We start from the raw sequence: 20,612 nt of genomic DNA, 5'->3' as shown, positions 1-20,612 counted from the left end.
TTGGTATCAGGATGATGCTGGCTTCATAACATGTGTTAGGGAGAATTCCCTCTTTTTCTATTGATTGGAATAGTTTCAGAAGGAATGGTACCAGTTCCTCCTTGTACCTCTGGTAGAATTCGGCTGTGAATCCATCAGGTCCTGGACTCTTTTTGGTTGGTAAGCTATTGATTATTGCCACAGTTTCAGAGCCTGTTGTTGGCCTTTTCAGAGATTCAACTTCTTCCTGGTTTAGTCTTGGGAGGGTGTATTTGTCAAGGAATTTATCCATTTCTTCTAGATTTTCTAGTTTATTTGCGTAGAGGTGTTTGTAGTATTCTCTGATAGTAGATTGTATTTCTGTGGGATCGGTGGTGATATCCCCTTTTTCACTTTTTATTGCATCTATTTGATTCTTCTCTCTTTTCTTCTTTATTAGTCTTGCTAGCGGTCTATCAATTTTGTTGATCTTTTCAAAAAACCAGCTCCTGGATTCATTAATTTTTTGAAGGGTTTTTTGTGTCTCTATTTCCTTCAGTTCTGCTCTGATTTTAGTTATTTCTAGCCTTCTGCTAGCTTTTGAATGTGTTTGCTCTTGCTTTTCTAGTTCTTTTAATTGTGATGCTAGGGTGTCAATTTTGGATCTTTCCTGCTTTCTCTTGTGGGCATTTAGTGCTATAAATTTCCCTCTACACACTGCTTTGAATGTGTCCCAGAGATTCTAGTATGTTGTGTCTTTGTTCTTGTTGGTTTCAAAGAACATCTTTATTTCTGCCTTCATTTCATTATGTACCCAATAGTCATTCAGGAGCAGGTTGTTCAGTTTCCATGTAGTTGAGCGGTTTTGAGTGAGTTTCTTAATCCTGAGTTCTAGTTTGATTGCACTGTGGTCTGAGAGAAAGTTTGTTATAATCTCTGTTCTTTTACATTTGCTGAGGAGAGCTTTACTTCCAACTATGTGATCAATTTTGGAATAGGTGTGGTGTGGTGCTGAAAAAAATGTATATTCTGTTGATTTGGGGTGGAGAGTTCTGTAGATATCTATTAGGTCCACTTTGTGCAGAGCTGAGTTCAATTCCTGGATATCCTTGTTAACTTTCTGTCTCGTTGATCTGTCTAATGTTGACAGTGGGGTGTTAAAATCTCCCATTATTATTGTGTGGGAGTTTAAGTCCCTTTGTAGGTCATTCAGGACTTGCTTTATGAATCTGGGTGCTCCTGTGTTGGGTGCATATATATTTAGGATAGTTAGCTCTTCTTGTTGAATTGATCCCTTTAACCATTATGTAATGGCCTTCTTTGTCTCTTTTGATCTTTGTTGGTTTAAAGTCTATTTTATCAGAGACTAGGACTGCAACCCCTGCCTTTTTTTGTTTTCCATTTGCTTGATAGATCTTCCTCCATCCCTTTACTTTGAGTCTATGTGTGTCTCTGCATGTGAGATGGGTTTCCTGAATACAGCACACTAATGGGTCCTGACTCCTTATCCAGTTTGCCAGTCTGTGTCTTTTGATTGGAGCATTTAGCCCATTTACATTTAAAGTTAATATTGTTATGTGTGAATCTGATCCTGTCATTATGATGTTAGTTGGTTATTTTGCTCGTTAGTTGATGCAGTTTCTTCCTAGCCTTGATGGTCTTTACAATTTGGCATGTTTTTGCAGGGGCTGGTACCGGTTGTTTCTTTCCATGTTTAGTGCTTCCTTCAGGAGCTCTTTTAGGGCAGGCCTGGTGGTGACAAAATCACTCAGCGTTTGCTTGTCTGTAAAGTATTTTATTTCTCCTTCACTTATGAAGCTTAGTTTGGCTGGATATGAAATTCTGGGTTGAAAATTCTTTTCTTTAAGAATGTTGAATATCGACCCCCACTCTCTTCTGGCTTGTAGAGTTTCTGCTGAGAGATCAGCTGTTAGTCTGATGGGCTTCCCTTTGTGGGTAACCTGACCTTTCTCTCTGGCTGCCCTTAATATTTTTTCCTTCATTTCAACTTTGGTGAATCTGACAATTATGTGTCTTGGAATTGCTCTTCTCGAGGAGTATCTTTGTGGCGTTCTCTGTATTTCCTGAATCTCAATGTTGGCCTGCCTTGCTAGATTGGGGAAGTTCTCCTGGATAATATCCTGCAGAGTGTTTTCCAACTTGATTCCATTCTCCCCGTCACTTTCAGGTACACCAATCAGACGTAGGTTTGGTCTTTTCACATAGTCCCAAATTTCTTGGAGGCTTTGTTCATTTCTTTTTGTTCTTTTTTCTCTAAACTTCCCTTCTTGCTTCATTTCATTCATTTCATCTTCCATGAGCGATACCCTTTCTTCCAGTTGATCGCATCTGCTACCGAGGCTTCTGCAATCTTCGTGTAGTTCTCGATACTTGTCTTTCAGCTCCATCAGCTCCTTTAAGCCCTTCTCTCCATTGGTTATTCTGGTTATCAATTCGTCTAATTTTTTTTCAAAGTTTTTAACTTCTTTGCTGTTGTTTTGAATTTCCTCCCATAGCTCAGAGTAGTTTGATCATCTGAAGCCTTCTTCTCTCAACTCGTCAAAGTCCTCCTCCGTCCAGCTTTGTTCCGTTGCTGGTGAGGAACTGCGTTCCTTTGGAGGAGGAGAGGTGCTCTGCTTTTTGGAGTTTCCAGTTTTTCTGCTCTGTTTTTTCCCCATCTTTGTGGTTTTATCTACTTTTGGTCTTTGATGATGGTGATGTACAGATGGGTTTTTGGTGTGGATGTCCTTTCTGTTTGTTAGTTTTCCTTCTACCAGACAGGACTCTCAGCTGCAGGTCTGTTGGAGTTTGCTAGAGGTCCACTCCAGACCCTGTTTGGCTGGGTGTCAGCAGTGGTGGCTGCAGAACAGCAGATTTTCGTGAGACCACAAATTCAGCTGTTTGATAGTTCCTTTGGAAGTTTTGTCTCAGAGGAGTACCCGGCCGAGTGAGGTGACAGTCTGTCCCTACTGGGGGGTGCCTCCCAGTTAGGCTGCTTGGGGGTGAGGGACCCACTTTAGGAGGCAGTCTGTCCGTTCTCAGATCTCCAGCTGCGTGCTGGGAGAACCACTACTCTCTTCAAAGCTGTCAGTCAGACAGGGACATTTAAGTCTGCAGAGGTTCCTGCTGAATTTTTGTTTGTCTGTGCCCTGCCCCCAGAGGTGGAGCCTACAGAGGCAGGCAGGCCTCCTTGAGCTGTGGTGGGCTCCACCCAGTTCGAGCTTCCTGGCTGCTTTGTTTACCTAAGAAAACCTGGGCAATGGCGGGCACCCCTCCCCCAGCCTCGCTGCCACCTTGCAGTTTGATCTCAGACTGCTGTGCTAGCAATCAGCGAGACTCCGTGGGCATAGGACCCTCCAAGCCAGGTGCGGGACACAATCTCCTAGTGTGCCGTTTTCCAGGCCCGTTGGAAAAGCACAGTATTAGGGTGGGACTGACCCGATTTTCCAGGTGCCATCTGTTACCCCTTTCTTTGACTAGGAAAGGGAACTCCCTGACCCCTTGCGCTTCCCAAATGAGGCAATGCCTCGCCCTGCTTGGGCTCGTGCACAGTGCGCTTCACCGACTGTCCTGAACCCACTGTTAGGCACTCCCTAGTGAGATGAAACCGGTACCTCAAACAGAAATGCAGAAATCACCCGTCTTCTGTGTCGCTCAGGCTGGGAGCTGTAGACTAGAGCTGTTCCTATTCGGCCATCTTGGCTCCACCCCAAAATAGATATTTTTTTTTCCATGAATAGCCATTTTTGGGGGGCAAGAAGCCTTGCACATTTCTAACTATCTGGGACAAACATCGCCTTGAGGCAGCTGATGGGGCCAGGGTGCAGCCAGGTGGGTGGAATGCCAGCCAGAGTGATGTTGCCATGGCAGCTGGGCCCCTCGGAGAAAGCTTCAGCGGCCTCCAGGGAGCAGAGGTGGATCTCAGATCTGGGACCACAGCATGTGTATAGGGAATGAGTGGGAAGAGGACAGTCGTAGAGCAGCGCTTCTTAAACTTCAACATGCCTATGAATGTGAAATGCAGATTCCGATTCAGTGGGTCTGGGTTGGGATCTGAGCTTCTGCAGTTCTCACAAGCTCCTAGGTGCCACCGATGCTGCTGGTCCAGGGAGCACACTTAGAGGAGCAAGGGGCTGGAGCGCTTCTGTGATCTTCAGGGCTTTGAGGAAGACTGAAGGTGAACACACAAGGGAGTTACTCTGCTCAATTTTTACTGAATTTGGCTGAAGCTGGAAAAAAGCCAGTGTTTGACAGCTGTTTCTTGTCATATTGTCATACTATGATGTTTTTGCTGCATGGTGGTGGTGGCACTTATATAAGGACAAGATTACAAGTGTTGTATATTATGATTTTACTGGTAAAAATGCATATGGCTGGGTAGAATCTGAAAATTGTATAATAGATGTAATGACTTAGTTCAGAAAAACACAGCCCTGAGCTAGCTGATGAATAACTGAGACTCTCCTAAAATAATGGAACAGGCTTTACCAGAATTCTAAGGGCAGAAGAATGGCCCAGATGTGGAAACTGTGGGGTAAAAATCATTTTGGTCATTTAAAATTTTCATGAGGATGTAGGTAGTTTTTCCCTTTGGGGAAGAATAAAACCATTCCTTGAGAGGCCAGAGTTCTTACTGGGCTCTGTGGTCTCTTGGAGAACAAATTAGACAAGGCCACGTTTGGGAGAGAAAAAGGCCAGAACTTGTGTTGGTTCTATGAGTTGTTGAGATTTATCCCAGAGGCAAGGAGTAAGTGACGCTCGCCTATTTTCGTGGAGGGCTTTCCTCTGGTTGGGTCTTTTGCTGGGCGCCCGGCCGACTGCTTGCATCTGGACAGTAGAGGCAACAGCCATTTACAGTGCCGCGGCCAAGCGCCACTTGGATATGGCATCCTCCCGTCCCCAGCCCCGAAATGAGTTCTGCATCCCGTGAGCTGTTTCTGATCCCCCCACTCTCCATGGGATCACATTCAGCCACTGGGGCCTTTTTCAGACTCTATTGCGTTGGTCTGTTCTTGGTATGGGCTCCTGATAAGCGTTAGTTAGGTCTGGTGTGAAAGCTGTGACTGGTGATCTTCATAAAAGAAAGGCCAGGAATACCTCTGCACAGGTGTCCCACACGCCGTGTGACTCCCATGTCCCCATGGAGAATGCCTAGGTCCCCGTAGGGCATGGACAGTTATTCTGAGGCTCAGAACTCTGAGACTGGGGGGCTCCCACTTGTGATTTTGATTCTAATCTATAGGTTGTTGTGAGTTCGTGTCAGAGTCTGGCACCTGTTGTCATGTGAAATGTTGAGGTCAGGTCCGGGAGGAGCCACAGCCTGCCCGCCCCCAAGGTGTTCCCCCTGCCATAAGGGAGCTGCAGCCATGCGGCAGTGTCAGGGCTAGATAGGAGCTCCAGGGGCTTGGTGGGGAGCGGGTCTCAGCTTCACCCACCTACTGCAGAATCAGCGGCAGGGTGGGAGCTGAGCTAGCAGGTGGAGCAAGGCTGGGAGGAGACAGCGCTGGGGGCTGACGGTGAGGGAGGGGCCTTCTGTCTCCTGGCCCTTTTACTGTCCCCTGGCTGCTCTGGCTTTGTGTGGCTCTGGTGGGAGAGGGGGTCCTAGGTCGTCTTTGCTCTCCTTTATTCCTCCCCTCACACTAGCCATCATGGACAATTCCCTCTTCCCTTTGGGAAGCACTGAGAGATGAGGCAGGCAGCAGGGGGTGAGATGGGAAGGGAGGAAGCTCCAGATCCGGGGAATCTGAGGGGTGTCTGTCTGTCTGTGTCTGTCCTCCCTGATTTGCTCAGAGAGGAGGTGGGTGGAAGGCCAGGCCCCTGCCTACTTGGGCGCTCGGTTTAGTGCCAGTTCAGACTGTCCGTGCAGCCCCTCAGCAAATGGCCTGCTCTGGCGACACCACTCCTTGATGTCCGACCTTGTGATGTGGCTTGGGGTTCAGATGAAGCCTCATTTCCTCTTGTGGGACTCAGAGGACGAAAACGTAATGGAAGCAGTTCTGGGACACTAGAAAATGGGCTTTCTCTTTCCTCCTAAGAAGTAGGGTTTTTTCCCTACATTCCAACAAACTTGTTCAGCTTATGACAAAATGCCATTAAAGCTTTTAAGTTTTTGCCGTGGACTTACAGTAGAGGGCAAAAAATAATATTCTGCGATCTGCAAAGCTGAAGTTGAGGCGGCCGTGTGACTTTGGCAGTGCTTCTCCCCAGGCCTTGCCCCTGCCTCTACCCCCTCCCACGCATGTTGGCAGGACTGGGGAGTTTTGCCAGGACAGCAATGGTGGCTGGGAGTGGAGGCGCTTGCTGTGATTTCATGGCACCATTTCCTGTTGATGAGGCCTCCTGACAAAACACTGCCTGTTTGGGCTGAGGAGGCTCGGGGCCTTCGGTGACAGCCTGGAAGCCAAAGCTGAGGCCGTTGCTTCCCTCAAGGACGTGGGGCTGCTTCAGTGACATGGGAAGGAGGGAAGATGGGCCCCATGTCTGGAGTTCCACTGTTCTGTTCCTATTTTGCATTGAGTCAGGAAAAGAAAACCCAGCAGTCACAAGACATCAGAGTGAGTCAGCGCTGGGGAGGGCGGTGGAGGCCGCGGAATCGGGGAGTCACAGACATGGGAGCTGTGAGGGTCCTGCAGCCACTCCTTTGCTCACAGCCCTGTCCTTTGTGGGGGAGCCCGTTGAGGCCCTGGAAGAGCAGTGCAGCCTGCCCAAGGACACATGGCTGGAGGCAGAGCAGCTCCCTGGACTCCCAGGCCATTCTCCCTCTGGGCGTCGTGGTGATTCCCAGGAGGCCTGTGCTTCCTGTCCTCTCTGTGGAGCACACCGGGGGGCCCAGGCCTGGGGGCCGCCTCTGTTGTTCTCTCCATCTATGGCTCCTGAGAGCCCCCTCTGCTGTCCCTCCAGGAGGGACTCCAGGGGACTGTACAGCCAGGTGTCTGGACCCCTGAGAGCCCCTGACGTGTACCCTCCTGGGGCAGCGGGTCCAGCCTCATTGTTGTCATATCCATCCTCTCCCTGCCCCAGCATTGGTGATTGGATGGACTGGTTGTGTCTCCTTGCTGGGCCTTCCTATGGAGTCCTGCTCTCCTGAGTGGTCGGGGGAAGGTCGCGCGAAGCTCCTCGCTGGAGCATTTGGCATCTGCTGGACTGCGGGAGGGCTCAGGCCTCCACTCCTCTCTTGCACTAATAGCCTCTCTGGCATCTTTTTTCTTTCTTAGAGCAATGGTTTAAAACCCAAGGCAGGGCCTGTAGATTTGGAGGGGAGTGGTGGACCTCAGGTTTAAAAAATTCAATAAAACAGCTTCAGTTCTGGGAATGAAAGCAACAATTTCAGGTGTTGATAAATGCTTGGCAGAGTTCTTTTTCTCTTTTCAGAGCTGATCCTGCAGATGAGGGTTTTGGCACATGGCTTATGACTTAGCCCATACAAGCAGGGAGAAATGTAAATGATGCTTGCATTTCTTCTGCTGAAAACGGGGCTCTGATCTTAGATTATAAACCTTTAGTTCAAGCACTGACATCGTTCTAGCCATAGGGGGTGTTTTTCCCTCTGTCTTTCGTTCAAGGAGATAGAGGAGCTGTGCTTGTATTTACCTTTTCCATAGCATCCTACACCGCCCATCCCCTACTCTCACAGCGTGAACAGGACTTTTACAAACTAATACTTGTTCATTACTGTTTCTTCTCATATGCATTTATCATAAGTCTTCTAAGGAATTTCACCAGGCAGCACTTTGTTCATATGATTGGCATTACTCTCATACCTAATAGATAGAACAAAGCTTCATTTCTTTAAAAACATCCTACAGTGAAGGCTCAAAGTTCAGTGCTCCTCAGCCTCTATCTTCATGTAGTGATGTTCCTCTTTTGTTGGGAGCAGTATCAGGAATGGGGGAGATGTCTTCTGGAATCTTGGCTTGTGAAAAGCTGGCGGCACTGACCTGGACCTAAGGAGTTTGTTTTCACCCCTGTAGAGCAGTAAATCCCTAGCGTCCTGAGGAGGCAGAGGGTTTGGTCTACTCAACCACATCGGTAAGGCTGTGAGTGGACTCAGAGAGGGAGAGGAGAGAGGACAAGAGATGGTCCCTGAAGTCAGTGGCCACCGCCCAGTCTGCAGCAGGACAGGGTTGTTGAAACAACGGGCCCCACTTGGTGTGTCCCCTTGTCCACGTGCAGCAGGCCCACGTGCTGTCAGCCTGGCTCACCATCGGGCAAAACGTTTCTAATCCCTGCCCCTCCCTGATTTTTGTCTCTGACATTACTTGAAAGGCCAGTGAAACCAACATCATAATAGTAAACTGACCCTAGAATTGCCAGGGTGAAAAGGTTGGTGTTTTGGCTAATAAGATGGAAAGAGTGGCATCTCGGTGGCATTTCTCTAGAACAGCCCCATTTAAATGATGGTGATGGTTTTATTATTCAGTTTTTTAAAACAGGATTCCTAGTATCTCAGTGAAGAACTGCATGTGTCAGTTATTAACTGAAACCTAATGACGGTGCTTTAAACAAATTAAAAGTTTTATTGTTTCCAGGTAACAAGAGATCCCGAAGCAGGTGGACTACAGTGTTAGCTTCATGATGTCATCAGGGCCCCAGGCTCTTTATGTCTTTCTGCTCAATCATCAATAGCACAGGACTTTCATTCCCTAAGTCCCCCATGGCTGTAAGATGACCACGGGAGCCTTTATGGTCACATCTCTTAGCAGGAGAAAAGCCAAGGTCAAAGTTGAGTCAGGGTTAGGTGCAATGGCTCATATCCCAGGACTTTAGGAGGCCAAGGCAGGTGGATCGCTTGAGCCCAGGAGTTCGAGATGAGCTTGGGCAACATGGCAAAACCCCATCTCTACTAAAAATACAAAAATTAGGCTGGGCTCAGTGGCTCACACCTGTAATCCCAGCACTTTGGGAGGCCAAGGCAGGTGGATCGTTTGAGGTCAGGAGTTCGAGACCAGCCTGGCCAACATGGTGAAACCCCGTTTCTACTAAAAATACAAAATTAGCCAGGTGTGGTGACACGCGCCTGTAATCCCAGTTACTCAGGAGGCTGGGGCAGGAGAATCACTTGAACCTGAGAGATGGAGGTTGCAGTGAGCCAAGATTGTGCCACTGTATTCCAGCCTGGGTGACAGAGTGAGACTCTGTCTCAAAAAAAAAAAAAAAAATTAGCTGGGCATGGTAATGCTGCTTGTACCCCCAGCTACACAGGAGGCTGAGATGGGAGGATCGCTTGAGCCCAGGAGGCAGAGGTTGCAAAGAGCCGAGATTGTACCACTGCGTTCCAGCTTGAGTGACAGATCCAGACCCTATCTCAAGAAAGAAGCTGAGTCAGATCCCTTTTAAGAGCTTTCACAGAAGCCCGTCCCCATCTCATTGGCCACTGTATCTGCAGAGGAGGTTGAGAAATGTAGGCTTTTGATCTGGGCCCATTGCTACCCCATCAAGTAGGGTTTTATTCAGGGCCAGGACTGAGGTGCGGTAAGACATTCACCTTTGGTGCGTAATTTAAGAGGGCACCAAGAAACTCAATCGTCAAGGTAAAGAATGTTTTATTTCAGTATAGCAGTGCCATACTGGAACCTGAGGCAAAAAGAAAAATTAGGAATGCTGATGCTATCTTTATTTTAGAAATTGACATTTTGTTCATCGTGAATTTTTTTTTTTTTTTTTTTTTGAGATGGAGTTTTGCTCTTGTTGCCCAGCCTCGAATGAGTGCAGTGGCGCGATCTCAGCTCACTGCAACCTCCGCCTCCCGGGTGCAAGCGATTCTCCTGCCTCAGCCTCCCTAGTAGCTGGGGTTACAGGCATGCACCACCATGTCCGGCTAATTTTGTATTTTAAGTAGAGACGGGGTTTCTCCATGTTGATCAGGCTGGTCTGAACTCCCAACCTCAGGTGATCGGCCTGCCTCAGCCTCCCAAAGTGCTGGGATTATAGGCATGAGCCACCATGCCCGGCTCATTGTGAATTTTCAAGTTTTTGATTTTAAGAATATTGTATAATGAAATATTATTTATCATGATTGAACCATTTTGCACCCCCTTAAATGTTGTGCCTCTGCTGAGTCCTACTCTATGCCAGGCCTGGCCGTACGTTCTGTTAATGAAGAAGGGGAGAATGGGTATTGGGTAGGAACCTAGCAGTCTCTGCCAAGGAAATGTTACCCTCTGCTTACCCAAATCCTTGCATTGCTGGTGATGAAATGAGTAAACCTGTGGTTGAAGGGACACCGTTGTCAAGGCAGGGGCTATGGGGCATTCTTTCTGCCACCCAATAACTGGTAAGAAACGATCCTAATCCTTCCAGAATAAATGGGCAGTCATATCTTCATATTTGCATATGGAATTCTCTGGCAGGTACAGGTGTTGTTGGTGACCAAGGATGAGTCTGTGTAGTCAGAGTCTTATGATCAGTTTGGGGTCCATGTTATAAAAGTGATTAATAAGGCCTGACCCAATAGGTACAGTCAGCAGCCATGGAGCGTGGAACTTCTGGGAAGAACCACTGACTCACAAGGCCTTATCAGTTACTGTAGAACTCAGGGCAAATGACCTCACTCCATGATGGACCCTTTGGGGAAGGGAATAAATGAATAAATACATCATATCTAGGGAGAACTCACTCCCCAGCACCCTGTTCCTGTGTAGACAAATCTCTTGGGATGACTGTTTATGGTTCAGCCTGATTTCATGTGAACTTTCTTAGTGGTTATGCTTCTACAAGAAGTGTTAGAGAAACAATAGACCAAAGCCACACATATATGTGAAACCAAAAATGGTTAATTTGCTGTTTTTAAATACTAATGGTATAATTTGATTATTAGAGACATGGGTTAGAATTTTTTCATAATTTTTAACAGTCACTTGGTATTTCAGAGAAACTCATTTTTTAAATTAAAAAAATTAAAAAATTTAAAAAATTATTTGCAATTTTGAAAAAAATTTTACTGATGATGTTTAGCTATGAACTGGAGTGTCCTTGAGTAATTTACTAAAAAAATGTGCCCAATGGATCTTATGGCTTAACTTGGTATGTACAAAATGGCATTTGCCCAGTCTTCTATTCTGGGAACTAGTTTATTTTCTCCCCCTTTCTTCTTCTAGTTTCCACAAATTTTGGTCTTGCAGATAGATTTTATTGTAATTTTTTAATAAGTTGTAAATCAGTTAATACCTGAAATAAAAAGACAAGTGCTGTTGGAAGAGTTGGTACATTCGTGAGCCTGATTTTTGCAAAGATATTAAAAAACATTTTGTGGGTATGATTCACACCCTGATGCTTTTATAAATTCTTGCATTGTACAAATTTATGATTCAGTCTGTCAGATGATTTCCTTCCTTGAGACTCTCTAATATTGCAAAAATTCAGTGATTTGTTTCACAAATTCTTTCATCTGTCTCGTCATGTAATGCTTTCTGTTTTTAAAGCTGTGAACATTTTCTTATGCAGCTACATGCCAGCCTCACTGCATGGGCTGGCTCCATCCTGCACCAACCCCCCTTTACTGCTAGACTGCAAAATACTTTCCAGAGGCAATCTGTGGCTTCATGCTTCAGGGAAAAGTGTTATGCTTTATCTCTGCTTTTCAACCTTTCACAGGAATACTGTGACAGTAAAGCGAGGTCACCACTAAGAGTCCTTTTCAGTTCTTATGAAGGCATCTGCTACAGGATTCCAGGTGTTGGTCTGGGCAAACTTTTAATTTAATTCTTATTATTTATTTAGAAATAGGTTCTCACTCTGTTGCTCAGGCTGGAGTATAGTGGCACAGTCATTGCTCACTGTAGCCTTGAACCCCCGGGCTCAAGTGATCCTCCCACCTCAGCCTCCTGTGTAGCTGGGACTACAGGCGCGTGCCACCATGTCTGGCTAATTATTTTTTTTTTTTTTTTTTTTTTTTCAGAGACCTGGTCTTGTTTTGTTGCCCAGGCTGTTGAACGCCTGGCCTCAAGCAATCCTTCCATCTCAGCTTCTCAAAGTGTTGGGATTACAGGCATGAGCTACCATACCTGGCAAAACTTTTAAAGTATGAAAATACTTGCCTTTGACAGGGCTCTGCCAATTAACATTTGGCTTTCAAAAAACAAGCTGTTTTTATCTGTTAGGTTGGTTAAAATAGACGTATCTTGGTTGTCGGTATTTATTAACGTCTTTTGAATGTGGATGCTTGTGACTATCTCGGGTGTTGAAGGGAATGCTCTATATTTATTGATATACTTAAATGGCCAGTGCCTCAGTTTCCTATTTGTGAAACATAGCAGCACCTACCTGACAGCTGTGAGGGAGTTAAGGGGCAGTGCATTTAGCAGATACACATATATCACTGTGCCTGCTGCTTTGGTAGGGCCTCTAAATGGCACCATCATTGTTAGTTATTGCTGCAGAAACACATTCTATAACCAGTGTACAAATATGGTAATGAGTTAACATGAATACAATAAAGCAACGGTCCCCAACATTTTTGGCCCCAGGGACCTGTTTTGTGGAAGACAATTTTTCTATGTATAGTGGAGTGGGATGGTTTCGGGATGAAACTGTCTCAGATCATCAGGTATTAGATTCTCATTAGGAGCATGCAACCTGGATCCCTTGGACATGCAGTTCACAATAGGGTTTGTGCTCCTGTGAGAATCTAATGCGGCTGCTGATCTAACAGGAGGCAGAGCTCAGGTGGTAATTCTGGCTCGCCACCACTTACCTCCTGCTGTGCAGCCCAGTTCCTAACAGGCCACAGACCGGTACTGGTTCGTGGCCTGGGGGTTGGGGACACCTGCAATAAAGGACAGTCTTAGAGCATAAAATGGAGAATGTGCCAGCAGCGTTGAGTTAGAACAATAGAACTTGGAAGGCCATAGCAGGTACAGTTCTCTGACTAAGTGCCCACATGAAATGCGTTGGTTTAAGCATTTCAGTATTGTTTTATGTTGCTGGGAGCACTCTTAAGCCAAAGAGAGATCCAATTTTAGACAGAGTGGTGGTTCAGAGATGGAAAATAGCTGGAAGCTCCAGGTTCAGAAAATCAAGGAGGGTTATCAGAACTGAGAAACGAGAAATAAACAGTAGAGATCAATGACTATTGGATGTTACTCTTAATCGCTTACACTCCTCAGGATTCAGAATGAGAGGTGTTGCTGACTTCATGTTCTTATCCAGGCAGTTCAGTAAATGTCATGTATCTGAATAAATAAAGCTTGGGATAGGGTGGGGACCAAGATGGGTAGCTGATTTTCCCAGCTGAATTATGTTGTTTAGTCTGTCTTTTGCTGGGACTAGGAACTGTTGTAATATTAAAAGTTGAAAATTTCACAATCTTTTTTTTTTTCTTTGTGAAGTAAAATCTGAAATTCTTCATCCCTTGACTTCATTAGAAGTGCAGTGAAACTGGCCTTCTAGATCTGTTTCCAGTCAGAGGACTTTATATACAAAGTTCGTGAACACAAAAGGATCTGGTGAAATAATGAGATGGGAGGCTGGTCCAAATTTCTGATCCTTTTGAGTTAAAAGTTGTTCTGAGCAGCAGCTGTTGACTGTACCACCCAAGGGGCAATCTGCAAGTCCGGTTGCCATTTATTAGCCTTCTTTACTTCTAGGCTTTCAGTGACTTCTCATTTGAACTTTTGGAGAAAAAAAAATAAAACTCCTCATCAGCATTAAGAGCTTTCCCGAAGCTTGATCTTCAGAGTCTTGCTTCCTGATTTCCAGACAGAACTGAGTTAAAAACATAGTAACTGGGTTCGTTTGTTTTCCTGTCTCCAAGGTGTTTGGCCCCATGTTAATCCTCCCAGCCGAGGCGGGAGAGGAACACTTAGTCACTCACACTGCTCACTGACATGAGCCAGCGATGGAAACGGTGACTTGACAAAATGCTGGCTGGGGAACTGGAGTTCTCCTTCAAGGAGGACCAAATATTTCCCAAATTAATTCTGACAAAGCGAATTTAACATTCAACCTTCTGGGGTTTCTCAGAATAGTTTAGGGTATTTTAAGTCAACTCTGTATTTGTTGCCTGTTATTCAAATTTCTAACCTCAGCTACCTATTGGGTCCTTCTACATTGGCATCAAATAGTTTTCTTTTCCAAGCTGGGCTGTGGACGATTTTATCTTGTGAAAATTCCCCGGGAAAGTGATGCCACGGTGATGTCTTTGATTGGATGTTGGGGTCACATGGAGGGTGCTGTGTAGCCTTCCTTCAGGAAAGAATGGAGGGCTGTCTTGTCTTCCTCATTTGGTTTTTGAAGTGCATTCAATTGACAATAACATAATAATAGCATATCATGGTAAAAAATCACTCACCTCCACTGGGTTTTTGTGTGGACCCAACTTGGGCTCAGAAGATTACAGATGGTTGGGGCGCATTGTTGAATGTTAAAATGTGCAGCCTTAAGCGCTAGGCACAAGCCCACTACTATTCTGGGTTATTTAATTTACTTTGTTGAGGGAGGAACGATATGGTGCATTTGAATGGCAGAATAGATAACTGCATGTCACTGGGATGTAAGTATAACATGAGTCCAGAAGAAGACCACAAAGACGATATTTCAGTAAATATTGCCAGGCTTTGTCTCACAAAGACTTGGTTGTATTTTTGAGTGGCTAATTAGGAGGTATTTTCAATTTAATGTTGCATTCGCTGTGAATCAGATAGAAAGTCAAGATGATTGTTTTTAACAGCTTATTTCAGACTTTAGGTACCGGAAAAAGTCACTGACTATTTCTAAACCCAAGGAGGTTTGAGTGCTGATTGACTCACAGTATTTGTGTTCCAGTGAGTCCGTCCACACACAGCCTGTATGTGACACACAAACTTAGAGCGTGGGGTGGAGTGGGGAGGCAAGAAAACGGAGTGCTCTGGAGAGTGGTGGGGTGGGCCAGGGCTACAGAGGCCAGCAGAAGAGGCAGAGAGGGGGCTTTGTTCTGTTTCCCACTGAGGGGCCAGGGAACAGCTAGTGGGAGAGACCTGGGTTTGAAGCCCCTGGCACTGGACTTGGGGAGGCTGGGGTGGCTCTGCTGCCTTCTTCAGCAGGCTCAGGTTTTGACAGGAAGAAGCTGGAAGGCAGCTCTTGGCCAGAGAGGAGGCTGTACCATGCTCACACTGTCCTACTTCTTTGGTGTTGAGCCTTATTACTTTTCTTCTCAGCTCCATCACAACTGTCGTCTGCACCTTGCAGTGGCCATTTTCAGCTATTTAGATACTCACCAGCTCTCACTGTGGTATCCTATTCCCAAACGCGGCATGTTTATTTTGAAACTTGTGTCTTCAAGCAGTTTTTAGAAGGTGCACACTTTTACCTTTTCCTCTTTGTGTCAGGATATTTCTCCTTAGTCTGTAGCCGTTTTCCCATTTCATCTCTTTTCTCTTTATTCCTGCTCCCCCCTTTATCCTCCAAGGGATGAAAACAACTTGATTTTTATCAAGGTGAGTGTTAATAAGTGGCCGTGTGTTTCTAACACACTAGCCTTTGTGCCCTGTACAGACTGCTTAGATGTGAGCTGTGTGGGTATTCATTCTTATTAATGACCCCATGAATGACCTGCTCAATTCATTTTTCCAAGGTTATGGATCTGTGACTCTTCTTTAACCATTATCGTTGCTACCATTTACTGAATGCTTACTCTGTGCATTACAATGCTTTATGCAAAGCACTTTACATGTATTCTCTCATTTAGTCTTCATCTCTACCCTATAAGATATCCTCATTTTATAGCTGGGGAAATTGAGGCATAGGGAGGTTAGTGATTGCCCTGCTTTATTCTGCCAGCGTGTCCTATAGTCAGCACTTGATGCTCATCTCAGCCCCTGGGTCTAAACCACAAGCAGTACCTTCTGGAGCAGGATTGTGTCCTGTGAACATTCAGCAATGTCTAAAGACATTGTTTTTGGCCACAACTGAGAGAGCGCTACTGGCATACAGTGGGAAGAAGCTAGGAATGCTGCTAACCATCCTTCAATTTATAGGACCAGCCCCTGCAACAAAGAATTATCCAGCCCCAAGTGTTAGAAGTATTGAAGGTGAGAAACCCTGTTATATCTAGAAACATTTACCTTTAATACTCAAGGAGTACCAAGTATTAAATATCCACACAGTGTTCTGAAGTTTTAATTATTTCAAGAAATATTTATTGTTTGCATAGTTTCAAACATTTAAAAAATACTCAAATGGGAGAAAAATGTGTAACTGTTTCCAAAGAGAAAACATTTCATGAGATTCCTAACTTTTGAGATTCTGAGGATGTCTAACTTTTTTTTTTTTTTTTTGAGACTGGGTCACGTTCTGTCCCCCAGGCTGGAGTGCAGTGGTGCAGTCTTGGCTCACTGCAAGCCCCGCCTTCCGGGTTCAAGCGATTCTTGTGCCTCAGCCTCCCGAGCAGCTGGGGCTACAGGCGCCCGCCACCACACCCGGCTAATTTTTGTATTTTTAGTGGAGATGGGGTTTCACCGTTTTGTCTAGGCTGATCTTGAACTCCTGGGCTCAAGTGATCCGCCTGCCCTGGCCTCCCAAAGTGCTAGGCTTACAGGCGTGAGCCACTGCGCCTGGCCGGATTTCTAACAATTCTTATACCTCCACTGTGATATTATTGTTGGAACAGAGCATGACATTTGAATAATTACACCAGACATTTTTTCTTTGGTTCCCACTTAGAAGCTGTATACACATAAATTCTCTGCTAGATGTCAGTAGGAAATTTTAAAATCGTGAAACTTGGTGTCTTGGGCTTATTGGGTCCCATGAATGAGTGTGCCCCAAAACCTCACTGAGCAGCCCAAGGGAAAAGGCCACGAGGCTGAGGAGCATAACCTGGGCGCAAGGTGAGCAAGGCTGGGGTTTTCCTGAGAACGAGGCTGGGTTCTGTGTGGAGCGAGTCTTGTAGCCTTAATGACAACCTTCTGTTTCTGTGTTCTAGTCATGTGCTCAGCCCCTCTGCTCGTCAGGCAAACCCGAGTGTTCCCAGTTGGAGAAGTTTAAGGTCTTCCTGTTTGTCTGAACTCCTGGCAGCGAAAACATAGACATCTGTGCGTTGTCCGGCTCGTTTCCTTCCCCCCAGCCCCCTGCCCAGCCCCTCCACAGCATCTACACCATTGTATTGTTCACATTCATCCTTATCTTGACCTTGTACTAACTGCCTGTTTATTGTAATGACTCCTCAGATAAAGTACCGCTTGGGACTTTTTTCTTCTAATTGAATGTTCGGGGTTGAGAAATTGAGAATCTAGCGAAAATGCAGTGCACAACATTTTGAAGTGTATCTCGGGCCACGGCAAGACTGACTTCAGTTCCTGCTGGACTCATTACTTCTTTTTAGGGGGAAATGTTTGTTTCTCAGGGTGTGACTGTCAGTGATGGCCCCTGGCCCCTGTGGGCCATCACCACCCTCATTCTGTCCTCGCCCTTGCCTTCTAGGACCATCCCCCCTCATTCTTCACCCTTGGCAGGTTATCTCTGTGGCAGGTTATCTCTGTGGCAGGTTGTCTCTTATCCTCTGTCTCTTTGGCAGATTTCCCCCCTTTGCCTGTCTGGGGCAGATAGCATCCCCAGGGTACATCGTGGTCCTCCCGCCTTCTTCTACCCCCTCACCATGGGGGAGCTTCATCCTACCCCGGGCTTTCTGTACACTGAGAGCTCCCAAGTCTCCTGAGTGCCTAACATACTTAAAGTAGTTGAGGGTCATTCTAGTTCCTCATAAACCATTATAAAAAGTTCACAGATAATCCTGTGAGTTACAAAGTGAATTTGAATGGGTACGAGGGGCTGTGAGAACATAAGGGGAGTTTTAATTCTTCTCTTTGAAATTCGTCATACTGTATAGCTAGCAGATATGCCTGGGTTAAAAAATCACTCGCCCCTTCATTTTCCATTTTTACTTGCAGAAATACACACACACACCACAGACACACACACGTGCACACGCCAGCAAAGGGTTATCAGCCACATCCGTCTTGCTGAGGACATAAGCAGTGTCAGCATGGTCCAACCCTTTTGACTTCTATTAAGAAGTGTTTTTATGCGACCATCTGGGGTTATACAACAGATGCAGAAAAACTTCAACCTTTTTTTCCCCTCAACTACAACTCTCCCATTTGAATTAACCATCTGTTTAGTTTCCAGATACTATATCCCTGATAAAACCTTACCTTGGTTTTCTCAAGATTCTCACCCCTCAGTCCTGCCCTACCCACATCAGGGCACTGAGTTCTCAATGACCTAGTTATGGTCTTCAGTGGCTCAGGTCTTTATTATATCTGTGTATTTCCTGATTCCAGCGTTAATAACAGTTTCCAGAGGGCAGTAAGAGTATCTTCAGGTCTCCCTCCCTGCCTTCCCTCTCCGCCCCCATTGTCCAGTACTTCAACCTTGGACTATCGGTTGTGAGCAAGGTATTGGTTCTAGAGGTGTCTGAATTGCCTTACCACTTTAGAACTTCAGTGCTTGGTTCAATAAAAGTTGGCTGTTAGTAATCACAGTGATAAACAAGTGTCAGCAAATGTATATTAATGTGAATTCTCTGGTTTGGGAGGTCAGCAATATGAGAGACTCCTTTTTAAATTTTTTTTTTTTTTTTTGAGACAGAGTCTCACTCTGTCACCCAGGCTGAAGTGCAATGCGCAATCTTGGCTCACTGCAACCTCAGCCTCCTGGGTTCAAGCAATTCTCATTCCTCAGCCTCCTGAGTAGCTGAGACTACAGGTGCCCGCCACCATGCCCTGCTAAATTTTTGGTTTTTTAGTAGAGACAGGGTTTTGCCATGTTAGGCTGGTCTCGAACTCCTGAGCTCAGATGATCCACCCACCTGGGCCTCCCTAAGTGCTAGGATACAGCTGTGAGCCAACACGCCTGGCCAGTGTGACTCCTTTTTAAGTGCTTTAGTTTTAGCTGATGTTTAATGAGTATTATTTTTAAGAAGCGTGAGGTTTAGTGAGAAGAGAGGAAAAGGCAAATATTCTGGGTTCTGGGAAAAATTATTTTTGCAGAATTGACGCAGCTTTACCTATTACCTCAGAAATCCGTCAGGTCTGTTAAGAACCTGGGCCCTTGGTTTCCTGGGGTGGGAGTAGGGGTCGTATCTGCACACAGCATAGGGTTATTGCTCTCTCCGCATGGCCAGCCTTGGAAGGTCGCATTTTCATTCCTGCCCATATTACAAAGGCCTGAATGGTTCAGCACTTCCTTTTATGAATGGCCATCTCTGCTAAACAGCGGATTGGAGCAAAAGTCAGGAAATTAGGAGGAGTGAAAGTGGACGTGTTTGGGTCATTCTTGTTGACATAGCTTTGTTCTCACAACCCAAGCTTTCAGCCCACCTGTCAATTTAGGATGTGCGTGGCTGACTGCCAAGTAATTTATCAGAACCTCTCACCCCTGACCTTTGCTGTTGGTGATTATCATGGTAATCAGATCAGTTTTACTGAACCTTATAAAATATTGCCTTTGACCGCATCGGAGCCAAAATTTTTTTAAAAAAATTTAAATCTATCCATGGTGTTATTGATAATGCCAAATAAAATTGCAAATCACTTTAAATTAATGTCAGCTTAGTAGCTTCATCACCAGACTATTGGGTTGGAGTATTAGATTTTAAAACATCATTTGAATCATTTAGTTGATAACAAAACAAGACATTTTATTAGATCATTCATAAAAATACTCATCAGAAATTGCTCCTGGATAGATGTAAATCAGCCTTCTGGGGCCATTTATAACTGATGAGAGAATTGTACTGCTTGATTTTAATAATTCACTGAGGAACGGAGGATAAATAGCAAACGTTAATTTTATAGGACTGTTTCATACAGTTTGTGTTTTGAAATGAAAGGGATATGACTTCTGACTCTTGCCTGAAGCTAAGTCACTTAAAAAGGAGTCTCCCATAGTGCTGGCTTTTCACCTTTAGAATTCCAATTGATATGTATGTGTTAATCAGTTGGCACCTTTCTTGACATATATAAGAAAGCAAAATAGAAACCCTTTTAAAAACGGTTAAGACTTTGTATTCTGCCATGTCCTTCAGCGTGCAGCTATCAAATTGTTCACGATTCCAAGCATTTTACTTGTCTGAAACAGGACGCAAAAGTATATAAGAAAGGAACAGTCGGTGATTTTTCAGAACTGAGTAGGGGTCCTTTAACGGCAGGGTCCATCTCTGTGGCCTGGGGCAGGGGGCGCCTCATGTGTAGCAGTTAGCCGAACGACCATAGTGGGGAATGCTCTACCGTATTCCCAAGAATAGAAGTCAGAGTTAGGTTCTCCCACCCCAGGAAAAAAAACATATGAGCAGAAGAGGGAGCCAGGCCAGCTCACACCCTTGGCCAGGGCCCTTGTGTAGTGCCCACGGGTGTGCCCCGGCCATGGCTGCTCAGCTCTCCATCAGCCACGGCTGTCCGTTGCCATTCCTGGTAACCTGTGGGGTCTCCCCGTCTCCCTTCCAACCAGAGACCTCCCTCTCCAGAGGAGCAGGTCCTATGGAGCCATCTGTTCTAGAAGGAGCCTCTAGTCTGGGAAAAGGTAGAAGAGGTGGTCATACGCTTGAAATGACTGACTTTTGGAGCTGAAAGTGACAGTGGTGATCTGCAAGTCCAGCGCCTTCACTTTGGGCCTGAGACATTGAAGCCAGAGTAGGCAGTGGAGCCGTGCGAGGTCACACACCCATTAGCCGAGAGCCTGGG

At 45.5% G+C, this 20,612-nt stretch overlaps 1 protein-coding gene across 4 annotated transcripts in view; it reads left to right on the top strand.

The window, feature by feature from the left end:
• The window catches only part of LHFPL2 (LHFPL tetraspan subfamily member 2), a 160,877-nt gene that overhangs the window by 104,955 nt on the left and 35,310 nt on the right, over positions 1-20,612 (top strand). Inside the window, exon 1 of one of the 4 annotated variants that reach the window (XM_063612167.1) lies at positions 11,855-11,977. The exons of the other annotated variants lie outside the window; for them this stretch is intronic. The gene's annotated coding sequence lies outside the window, so the exon portion shown is untranslated. Of the gene's footprint in view, positions 1-11,854; positions 11,978-20,612 lie in introns of those variants that run through there. 4 annotated transcript variants of the gene reach the window in all.

This window comes from Symphalangus syndactylus, chromosome 11 (assembly GCF_028878055.3).
Source record: "Symphalangus syndactylus isolate Jambi chromosome 11, NHGRI_mSymSyn1-v2.1_pri, whole genome shotgun sequence".
NCBI lineage: Eukaryota > Metazoa > Chordata > Mammalia > Primates > Hylobatidae > Symphalangus > Symphalangus syndactylus.
This window is presented reverse-complemented; position numbering and strand designations above follow the sequence as displayed.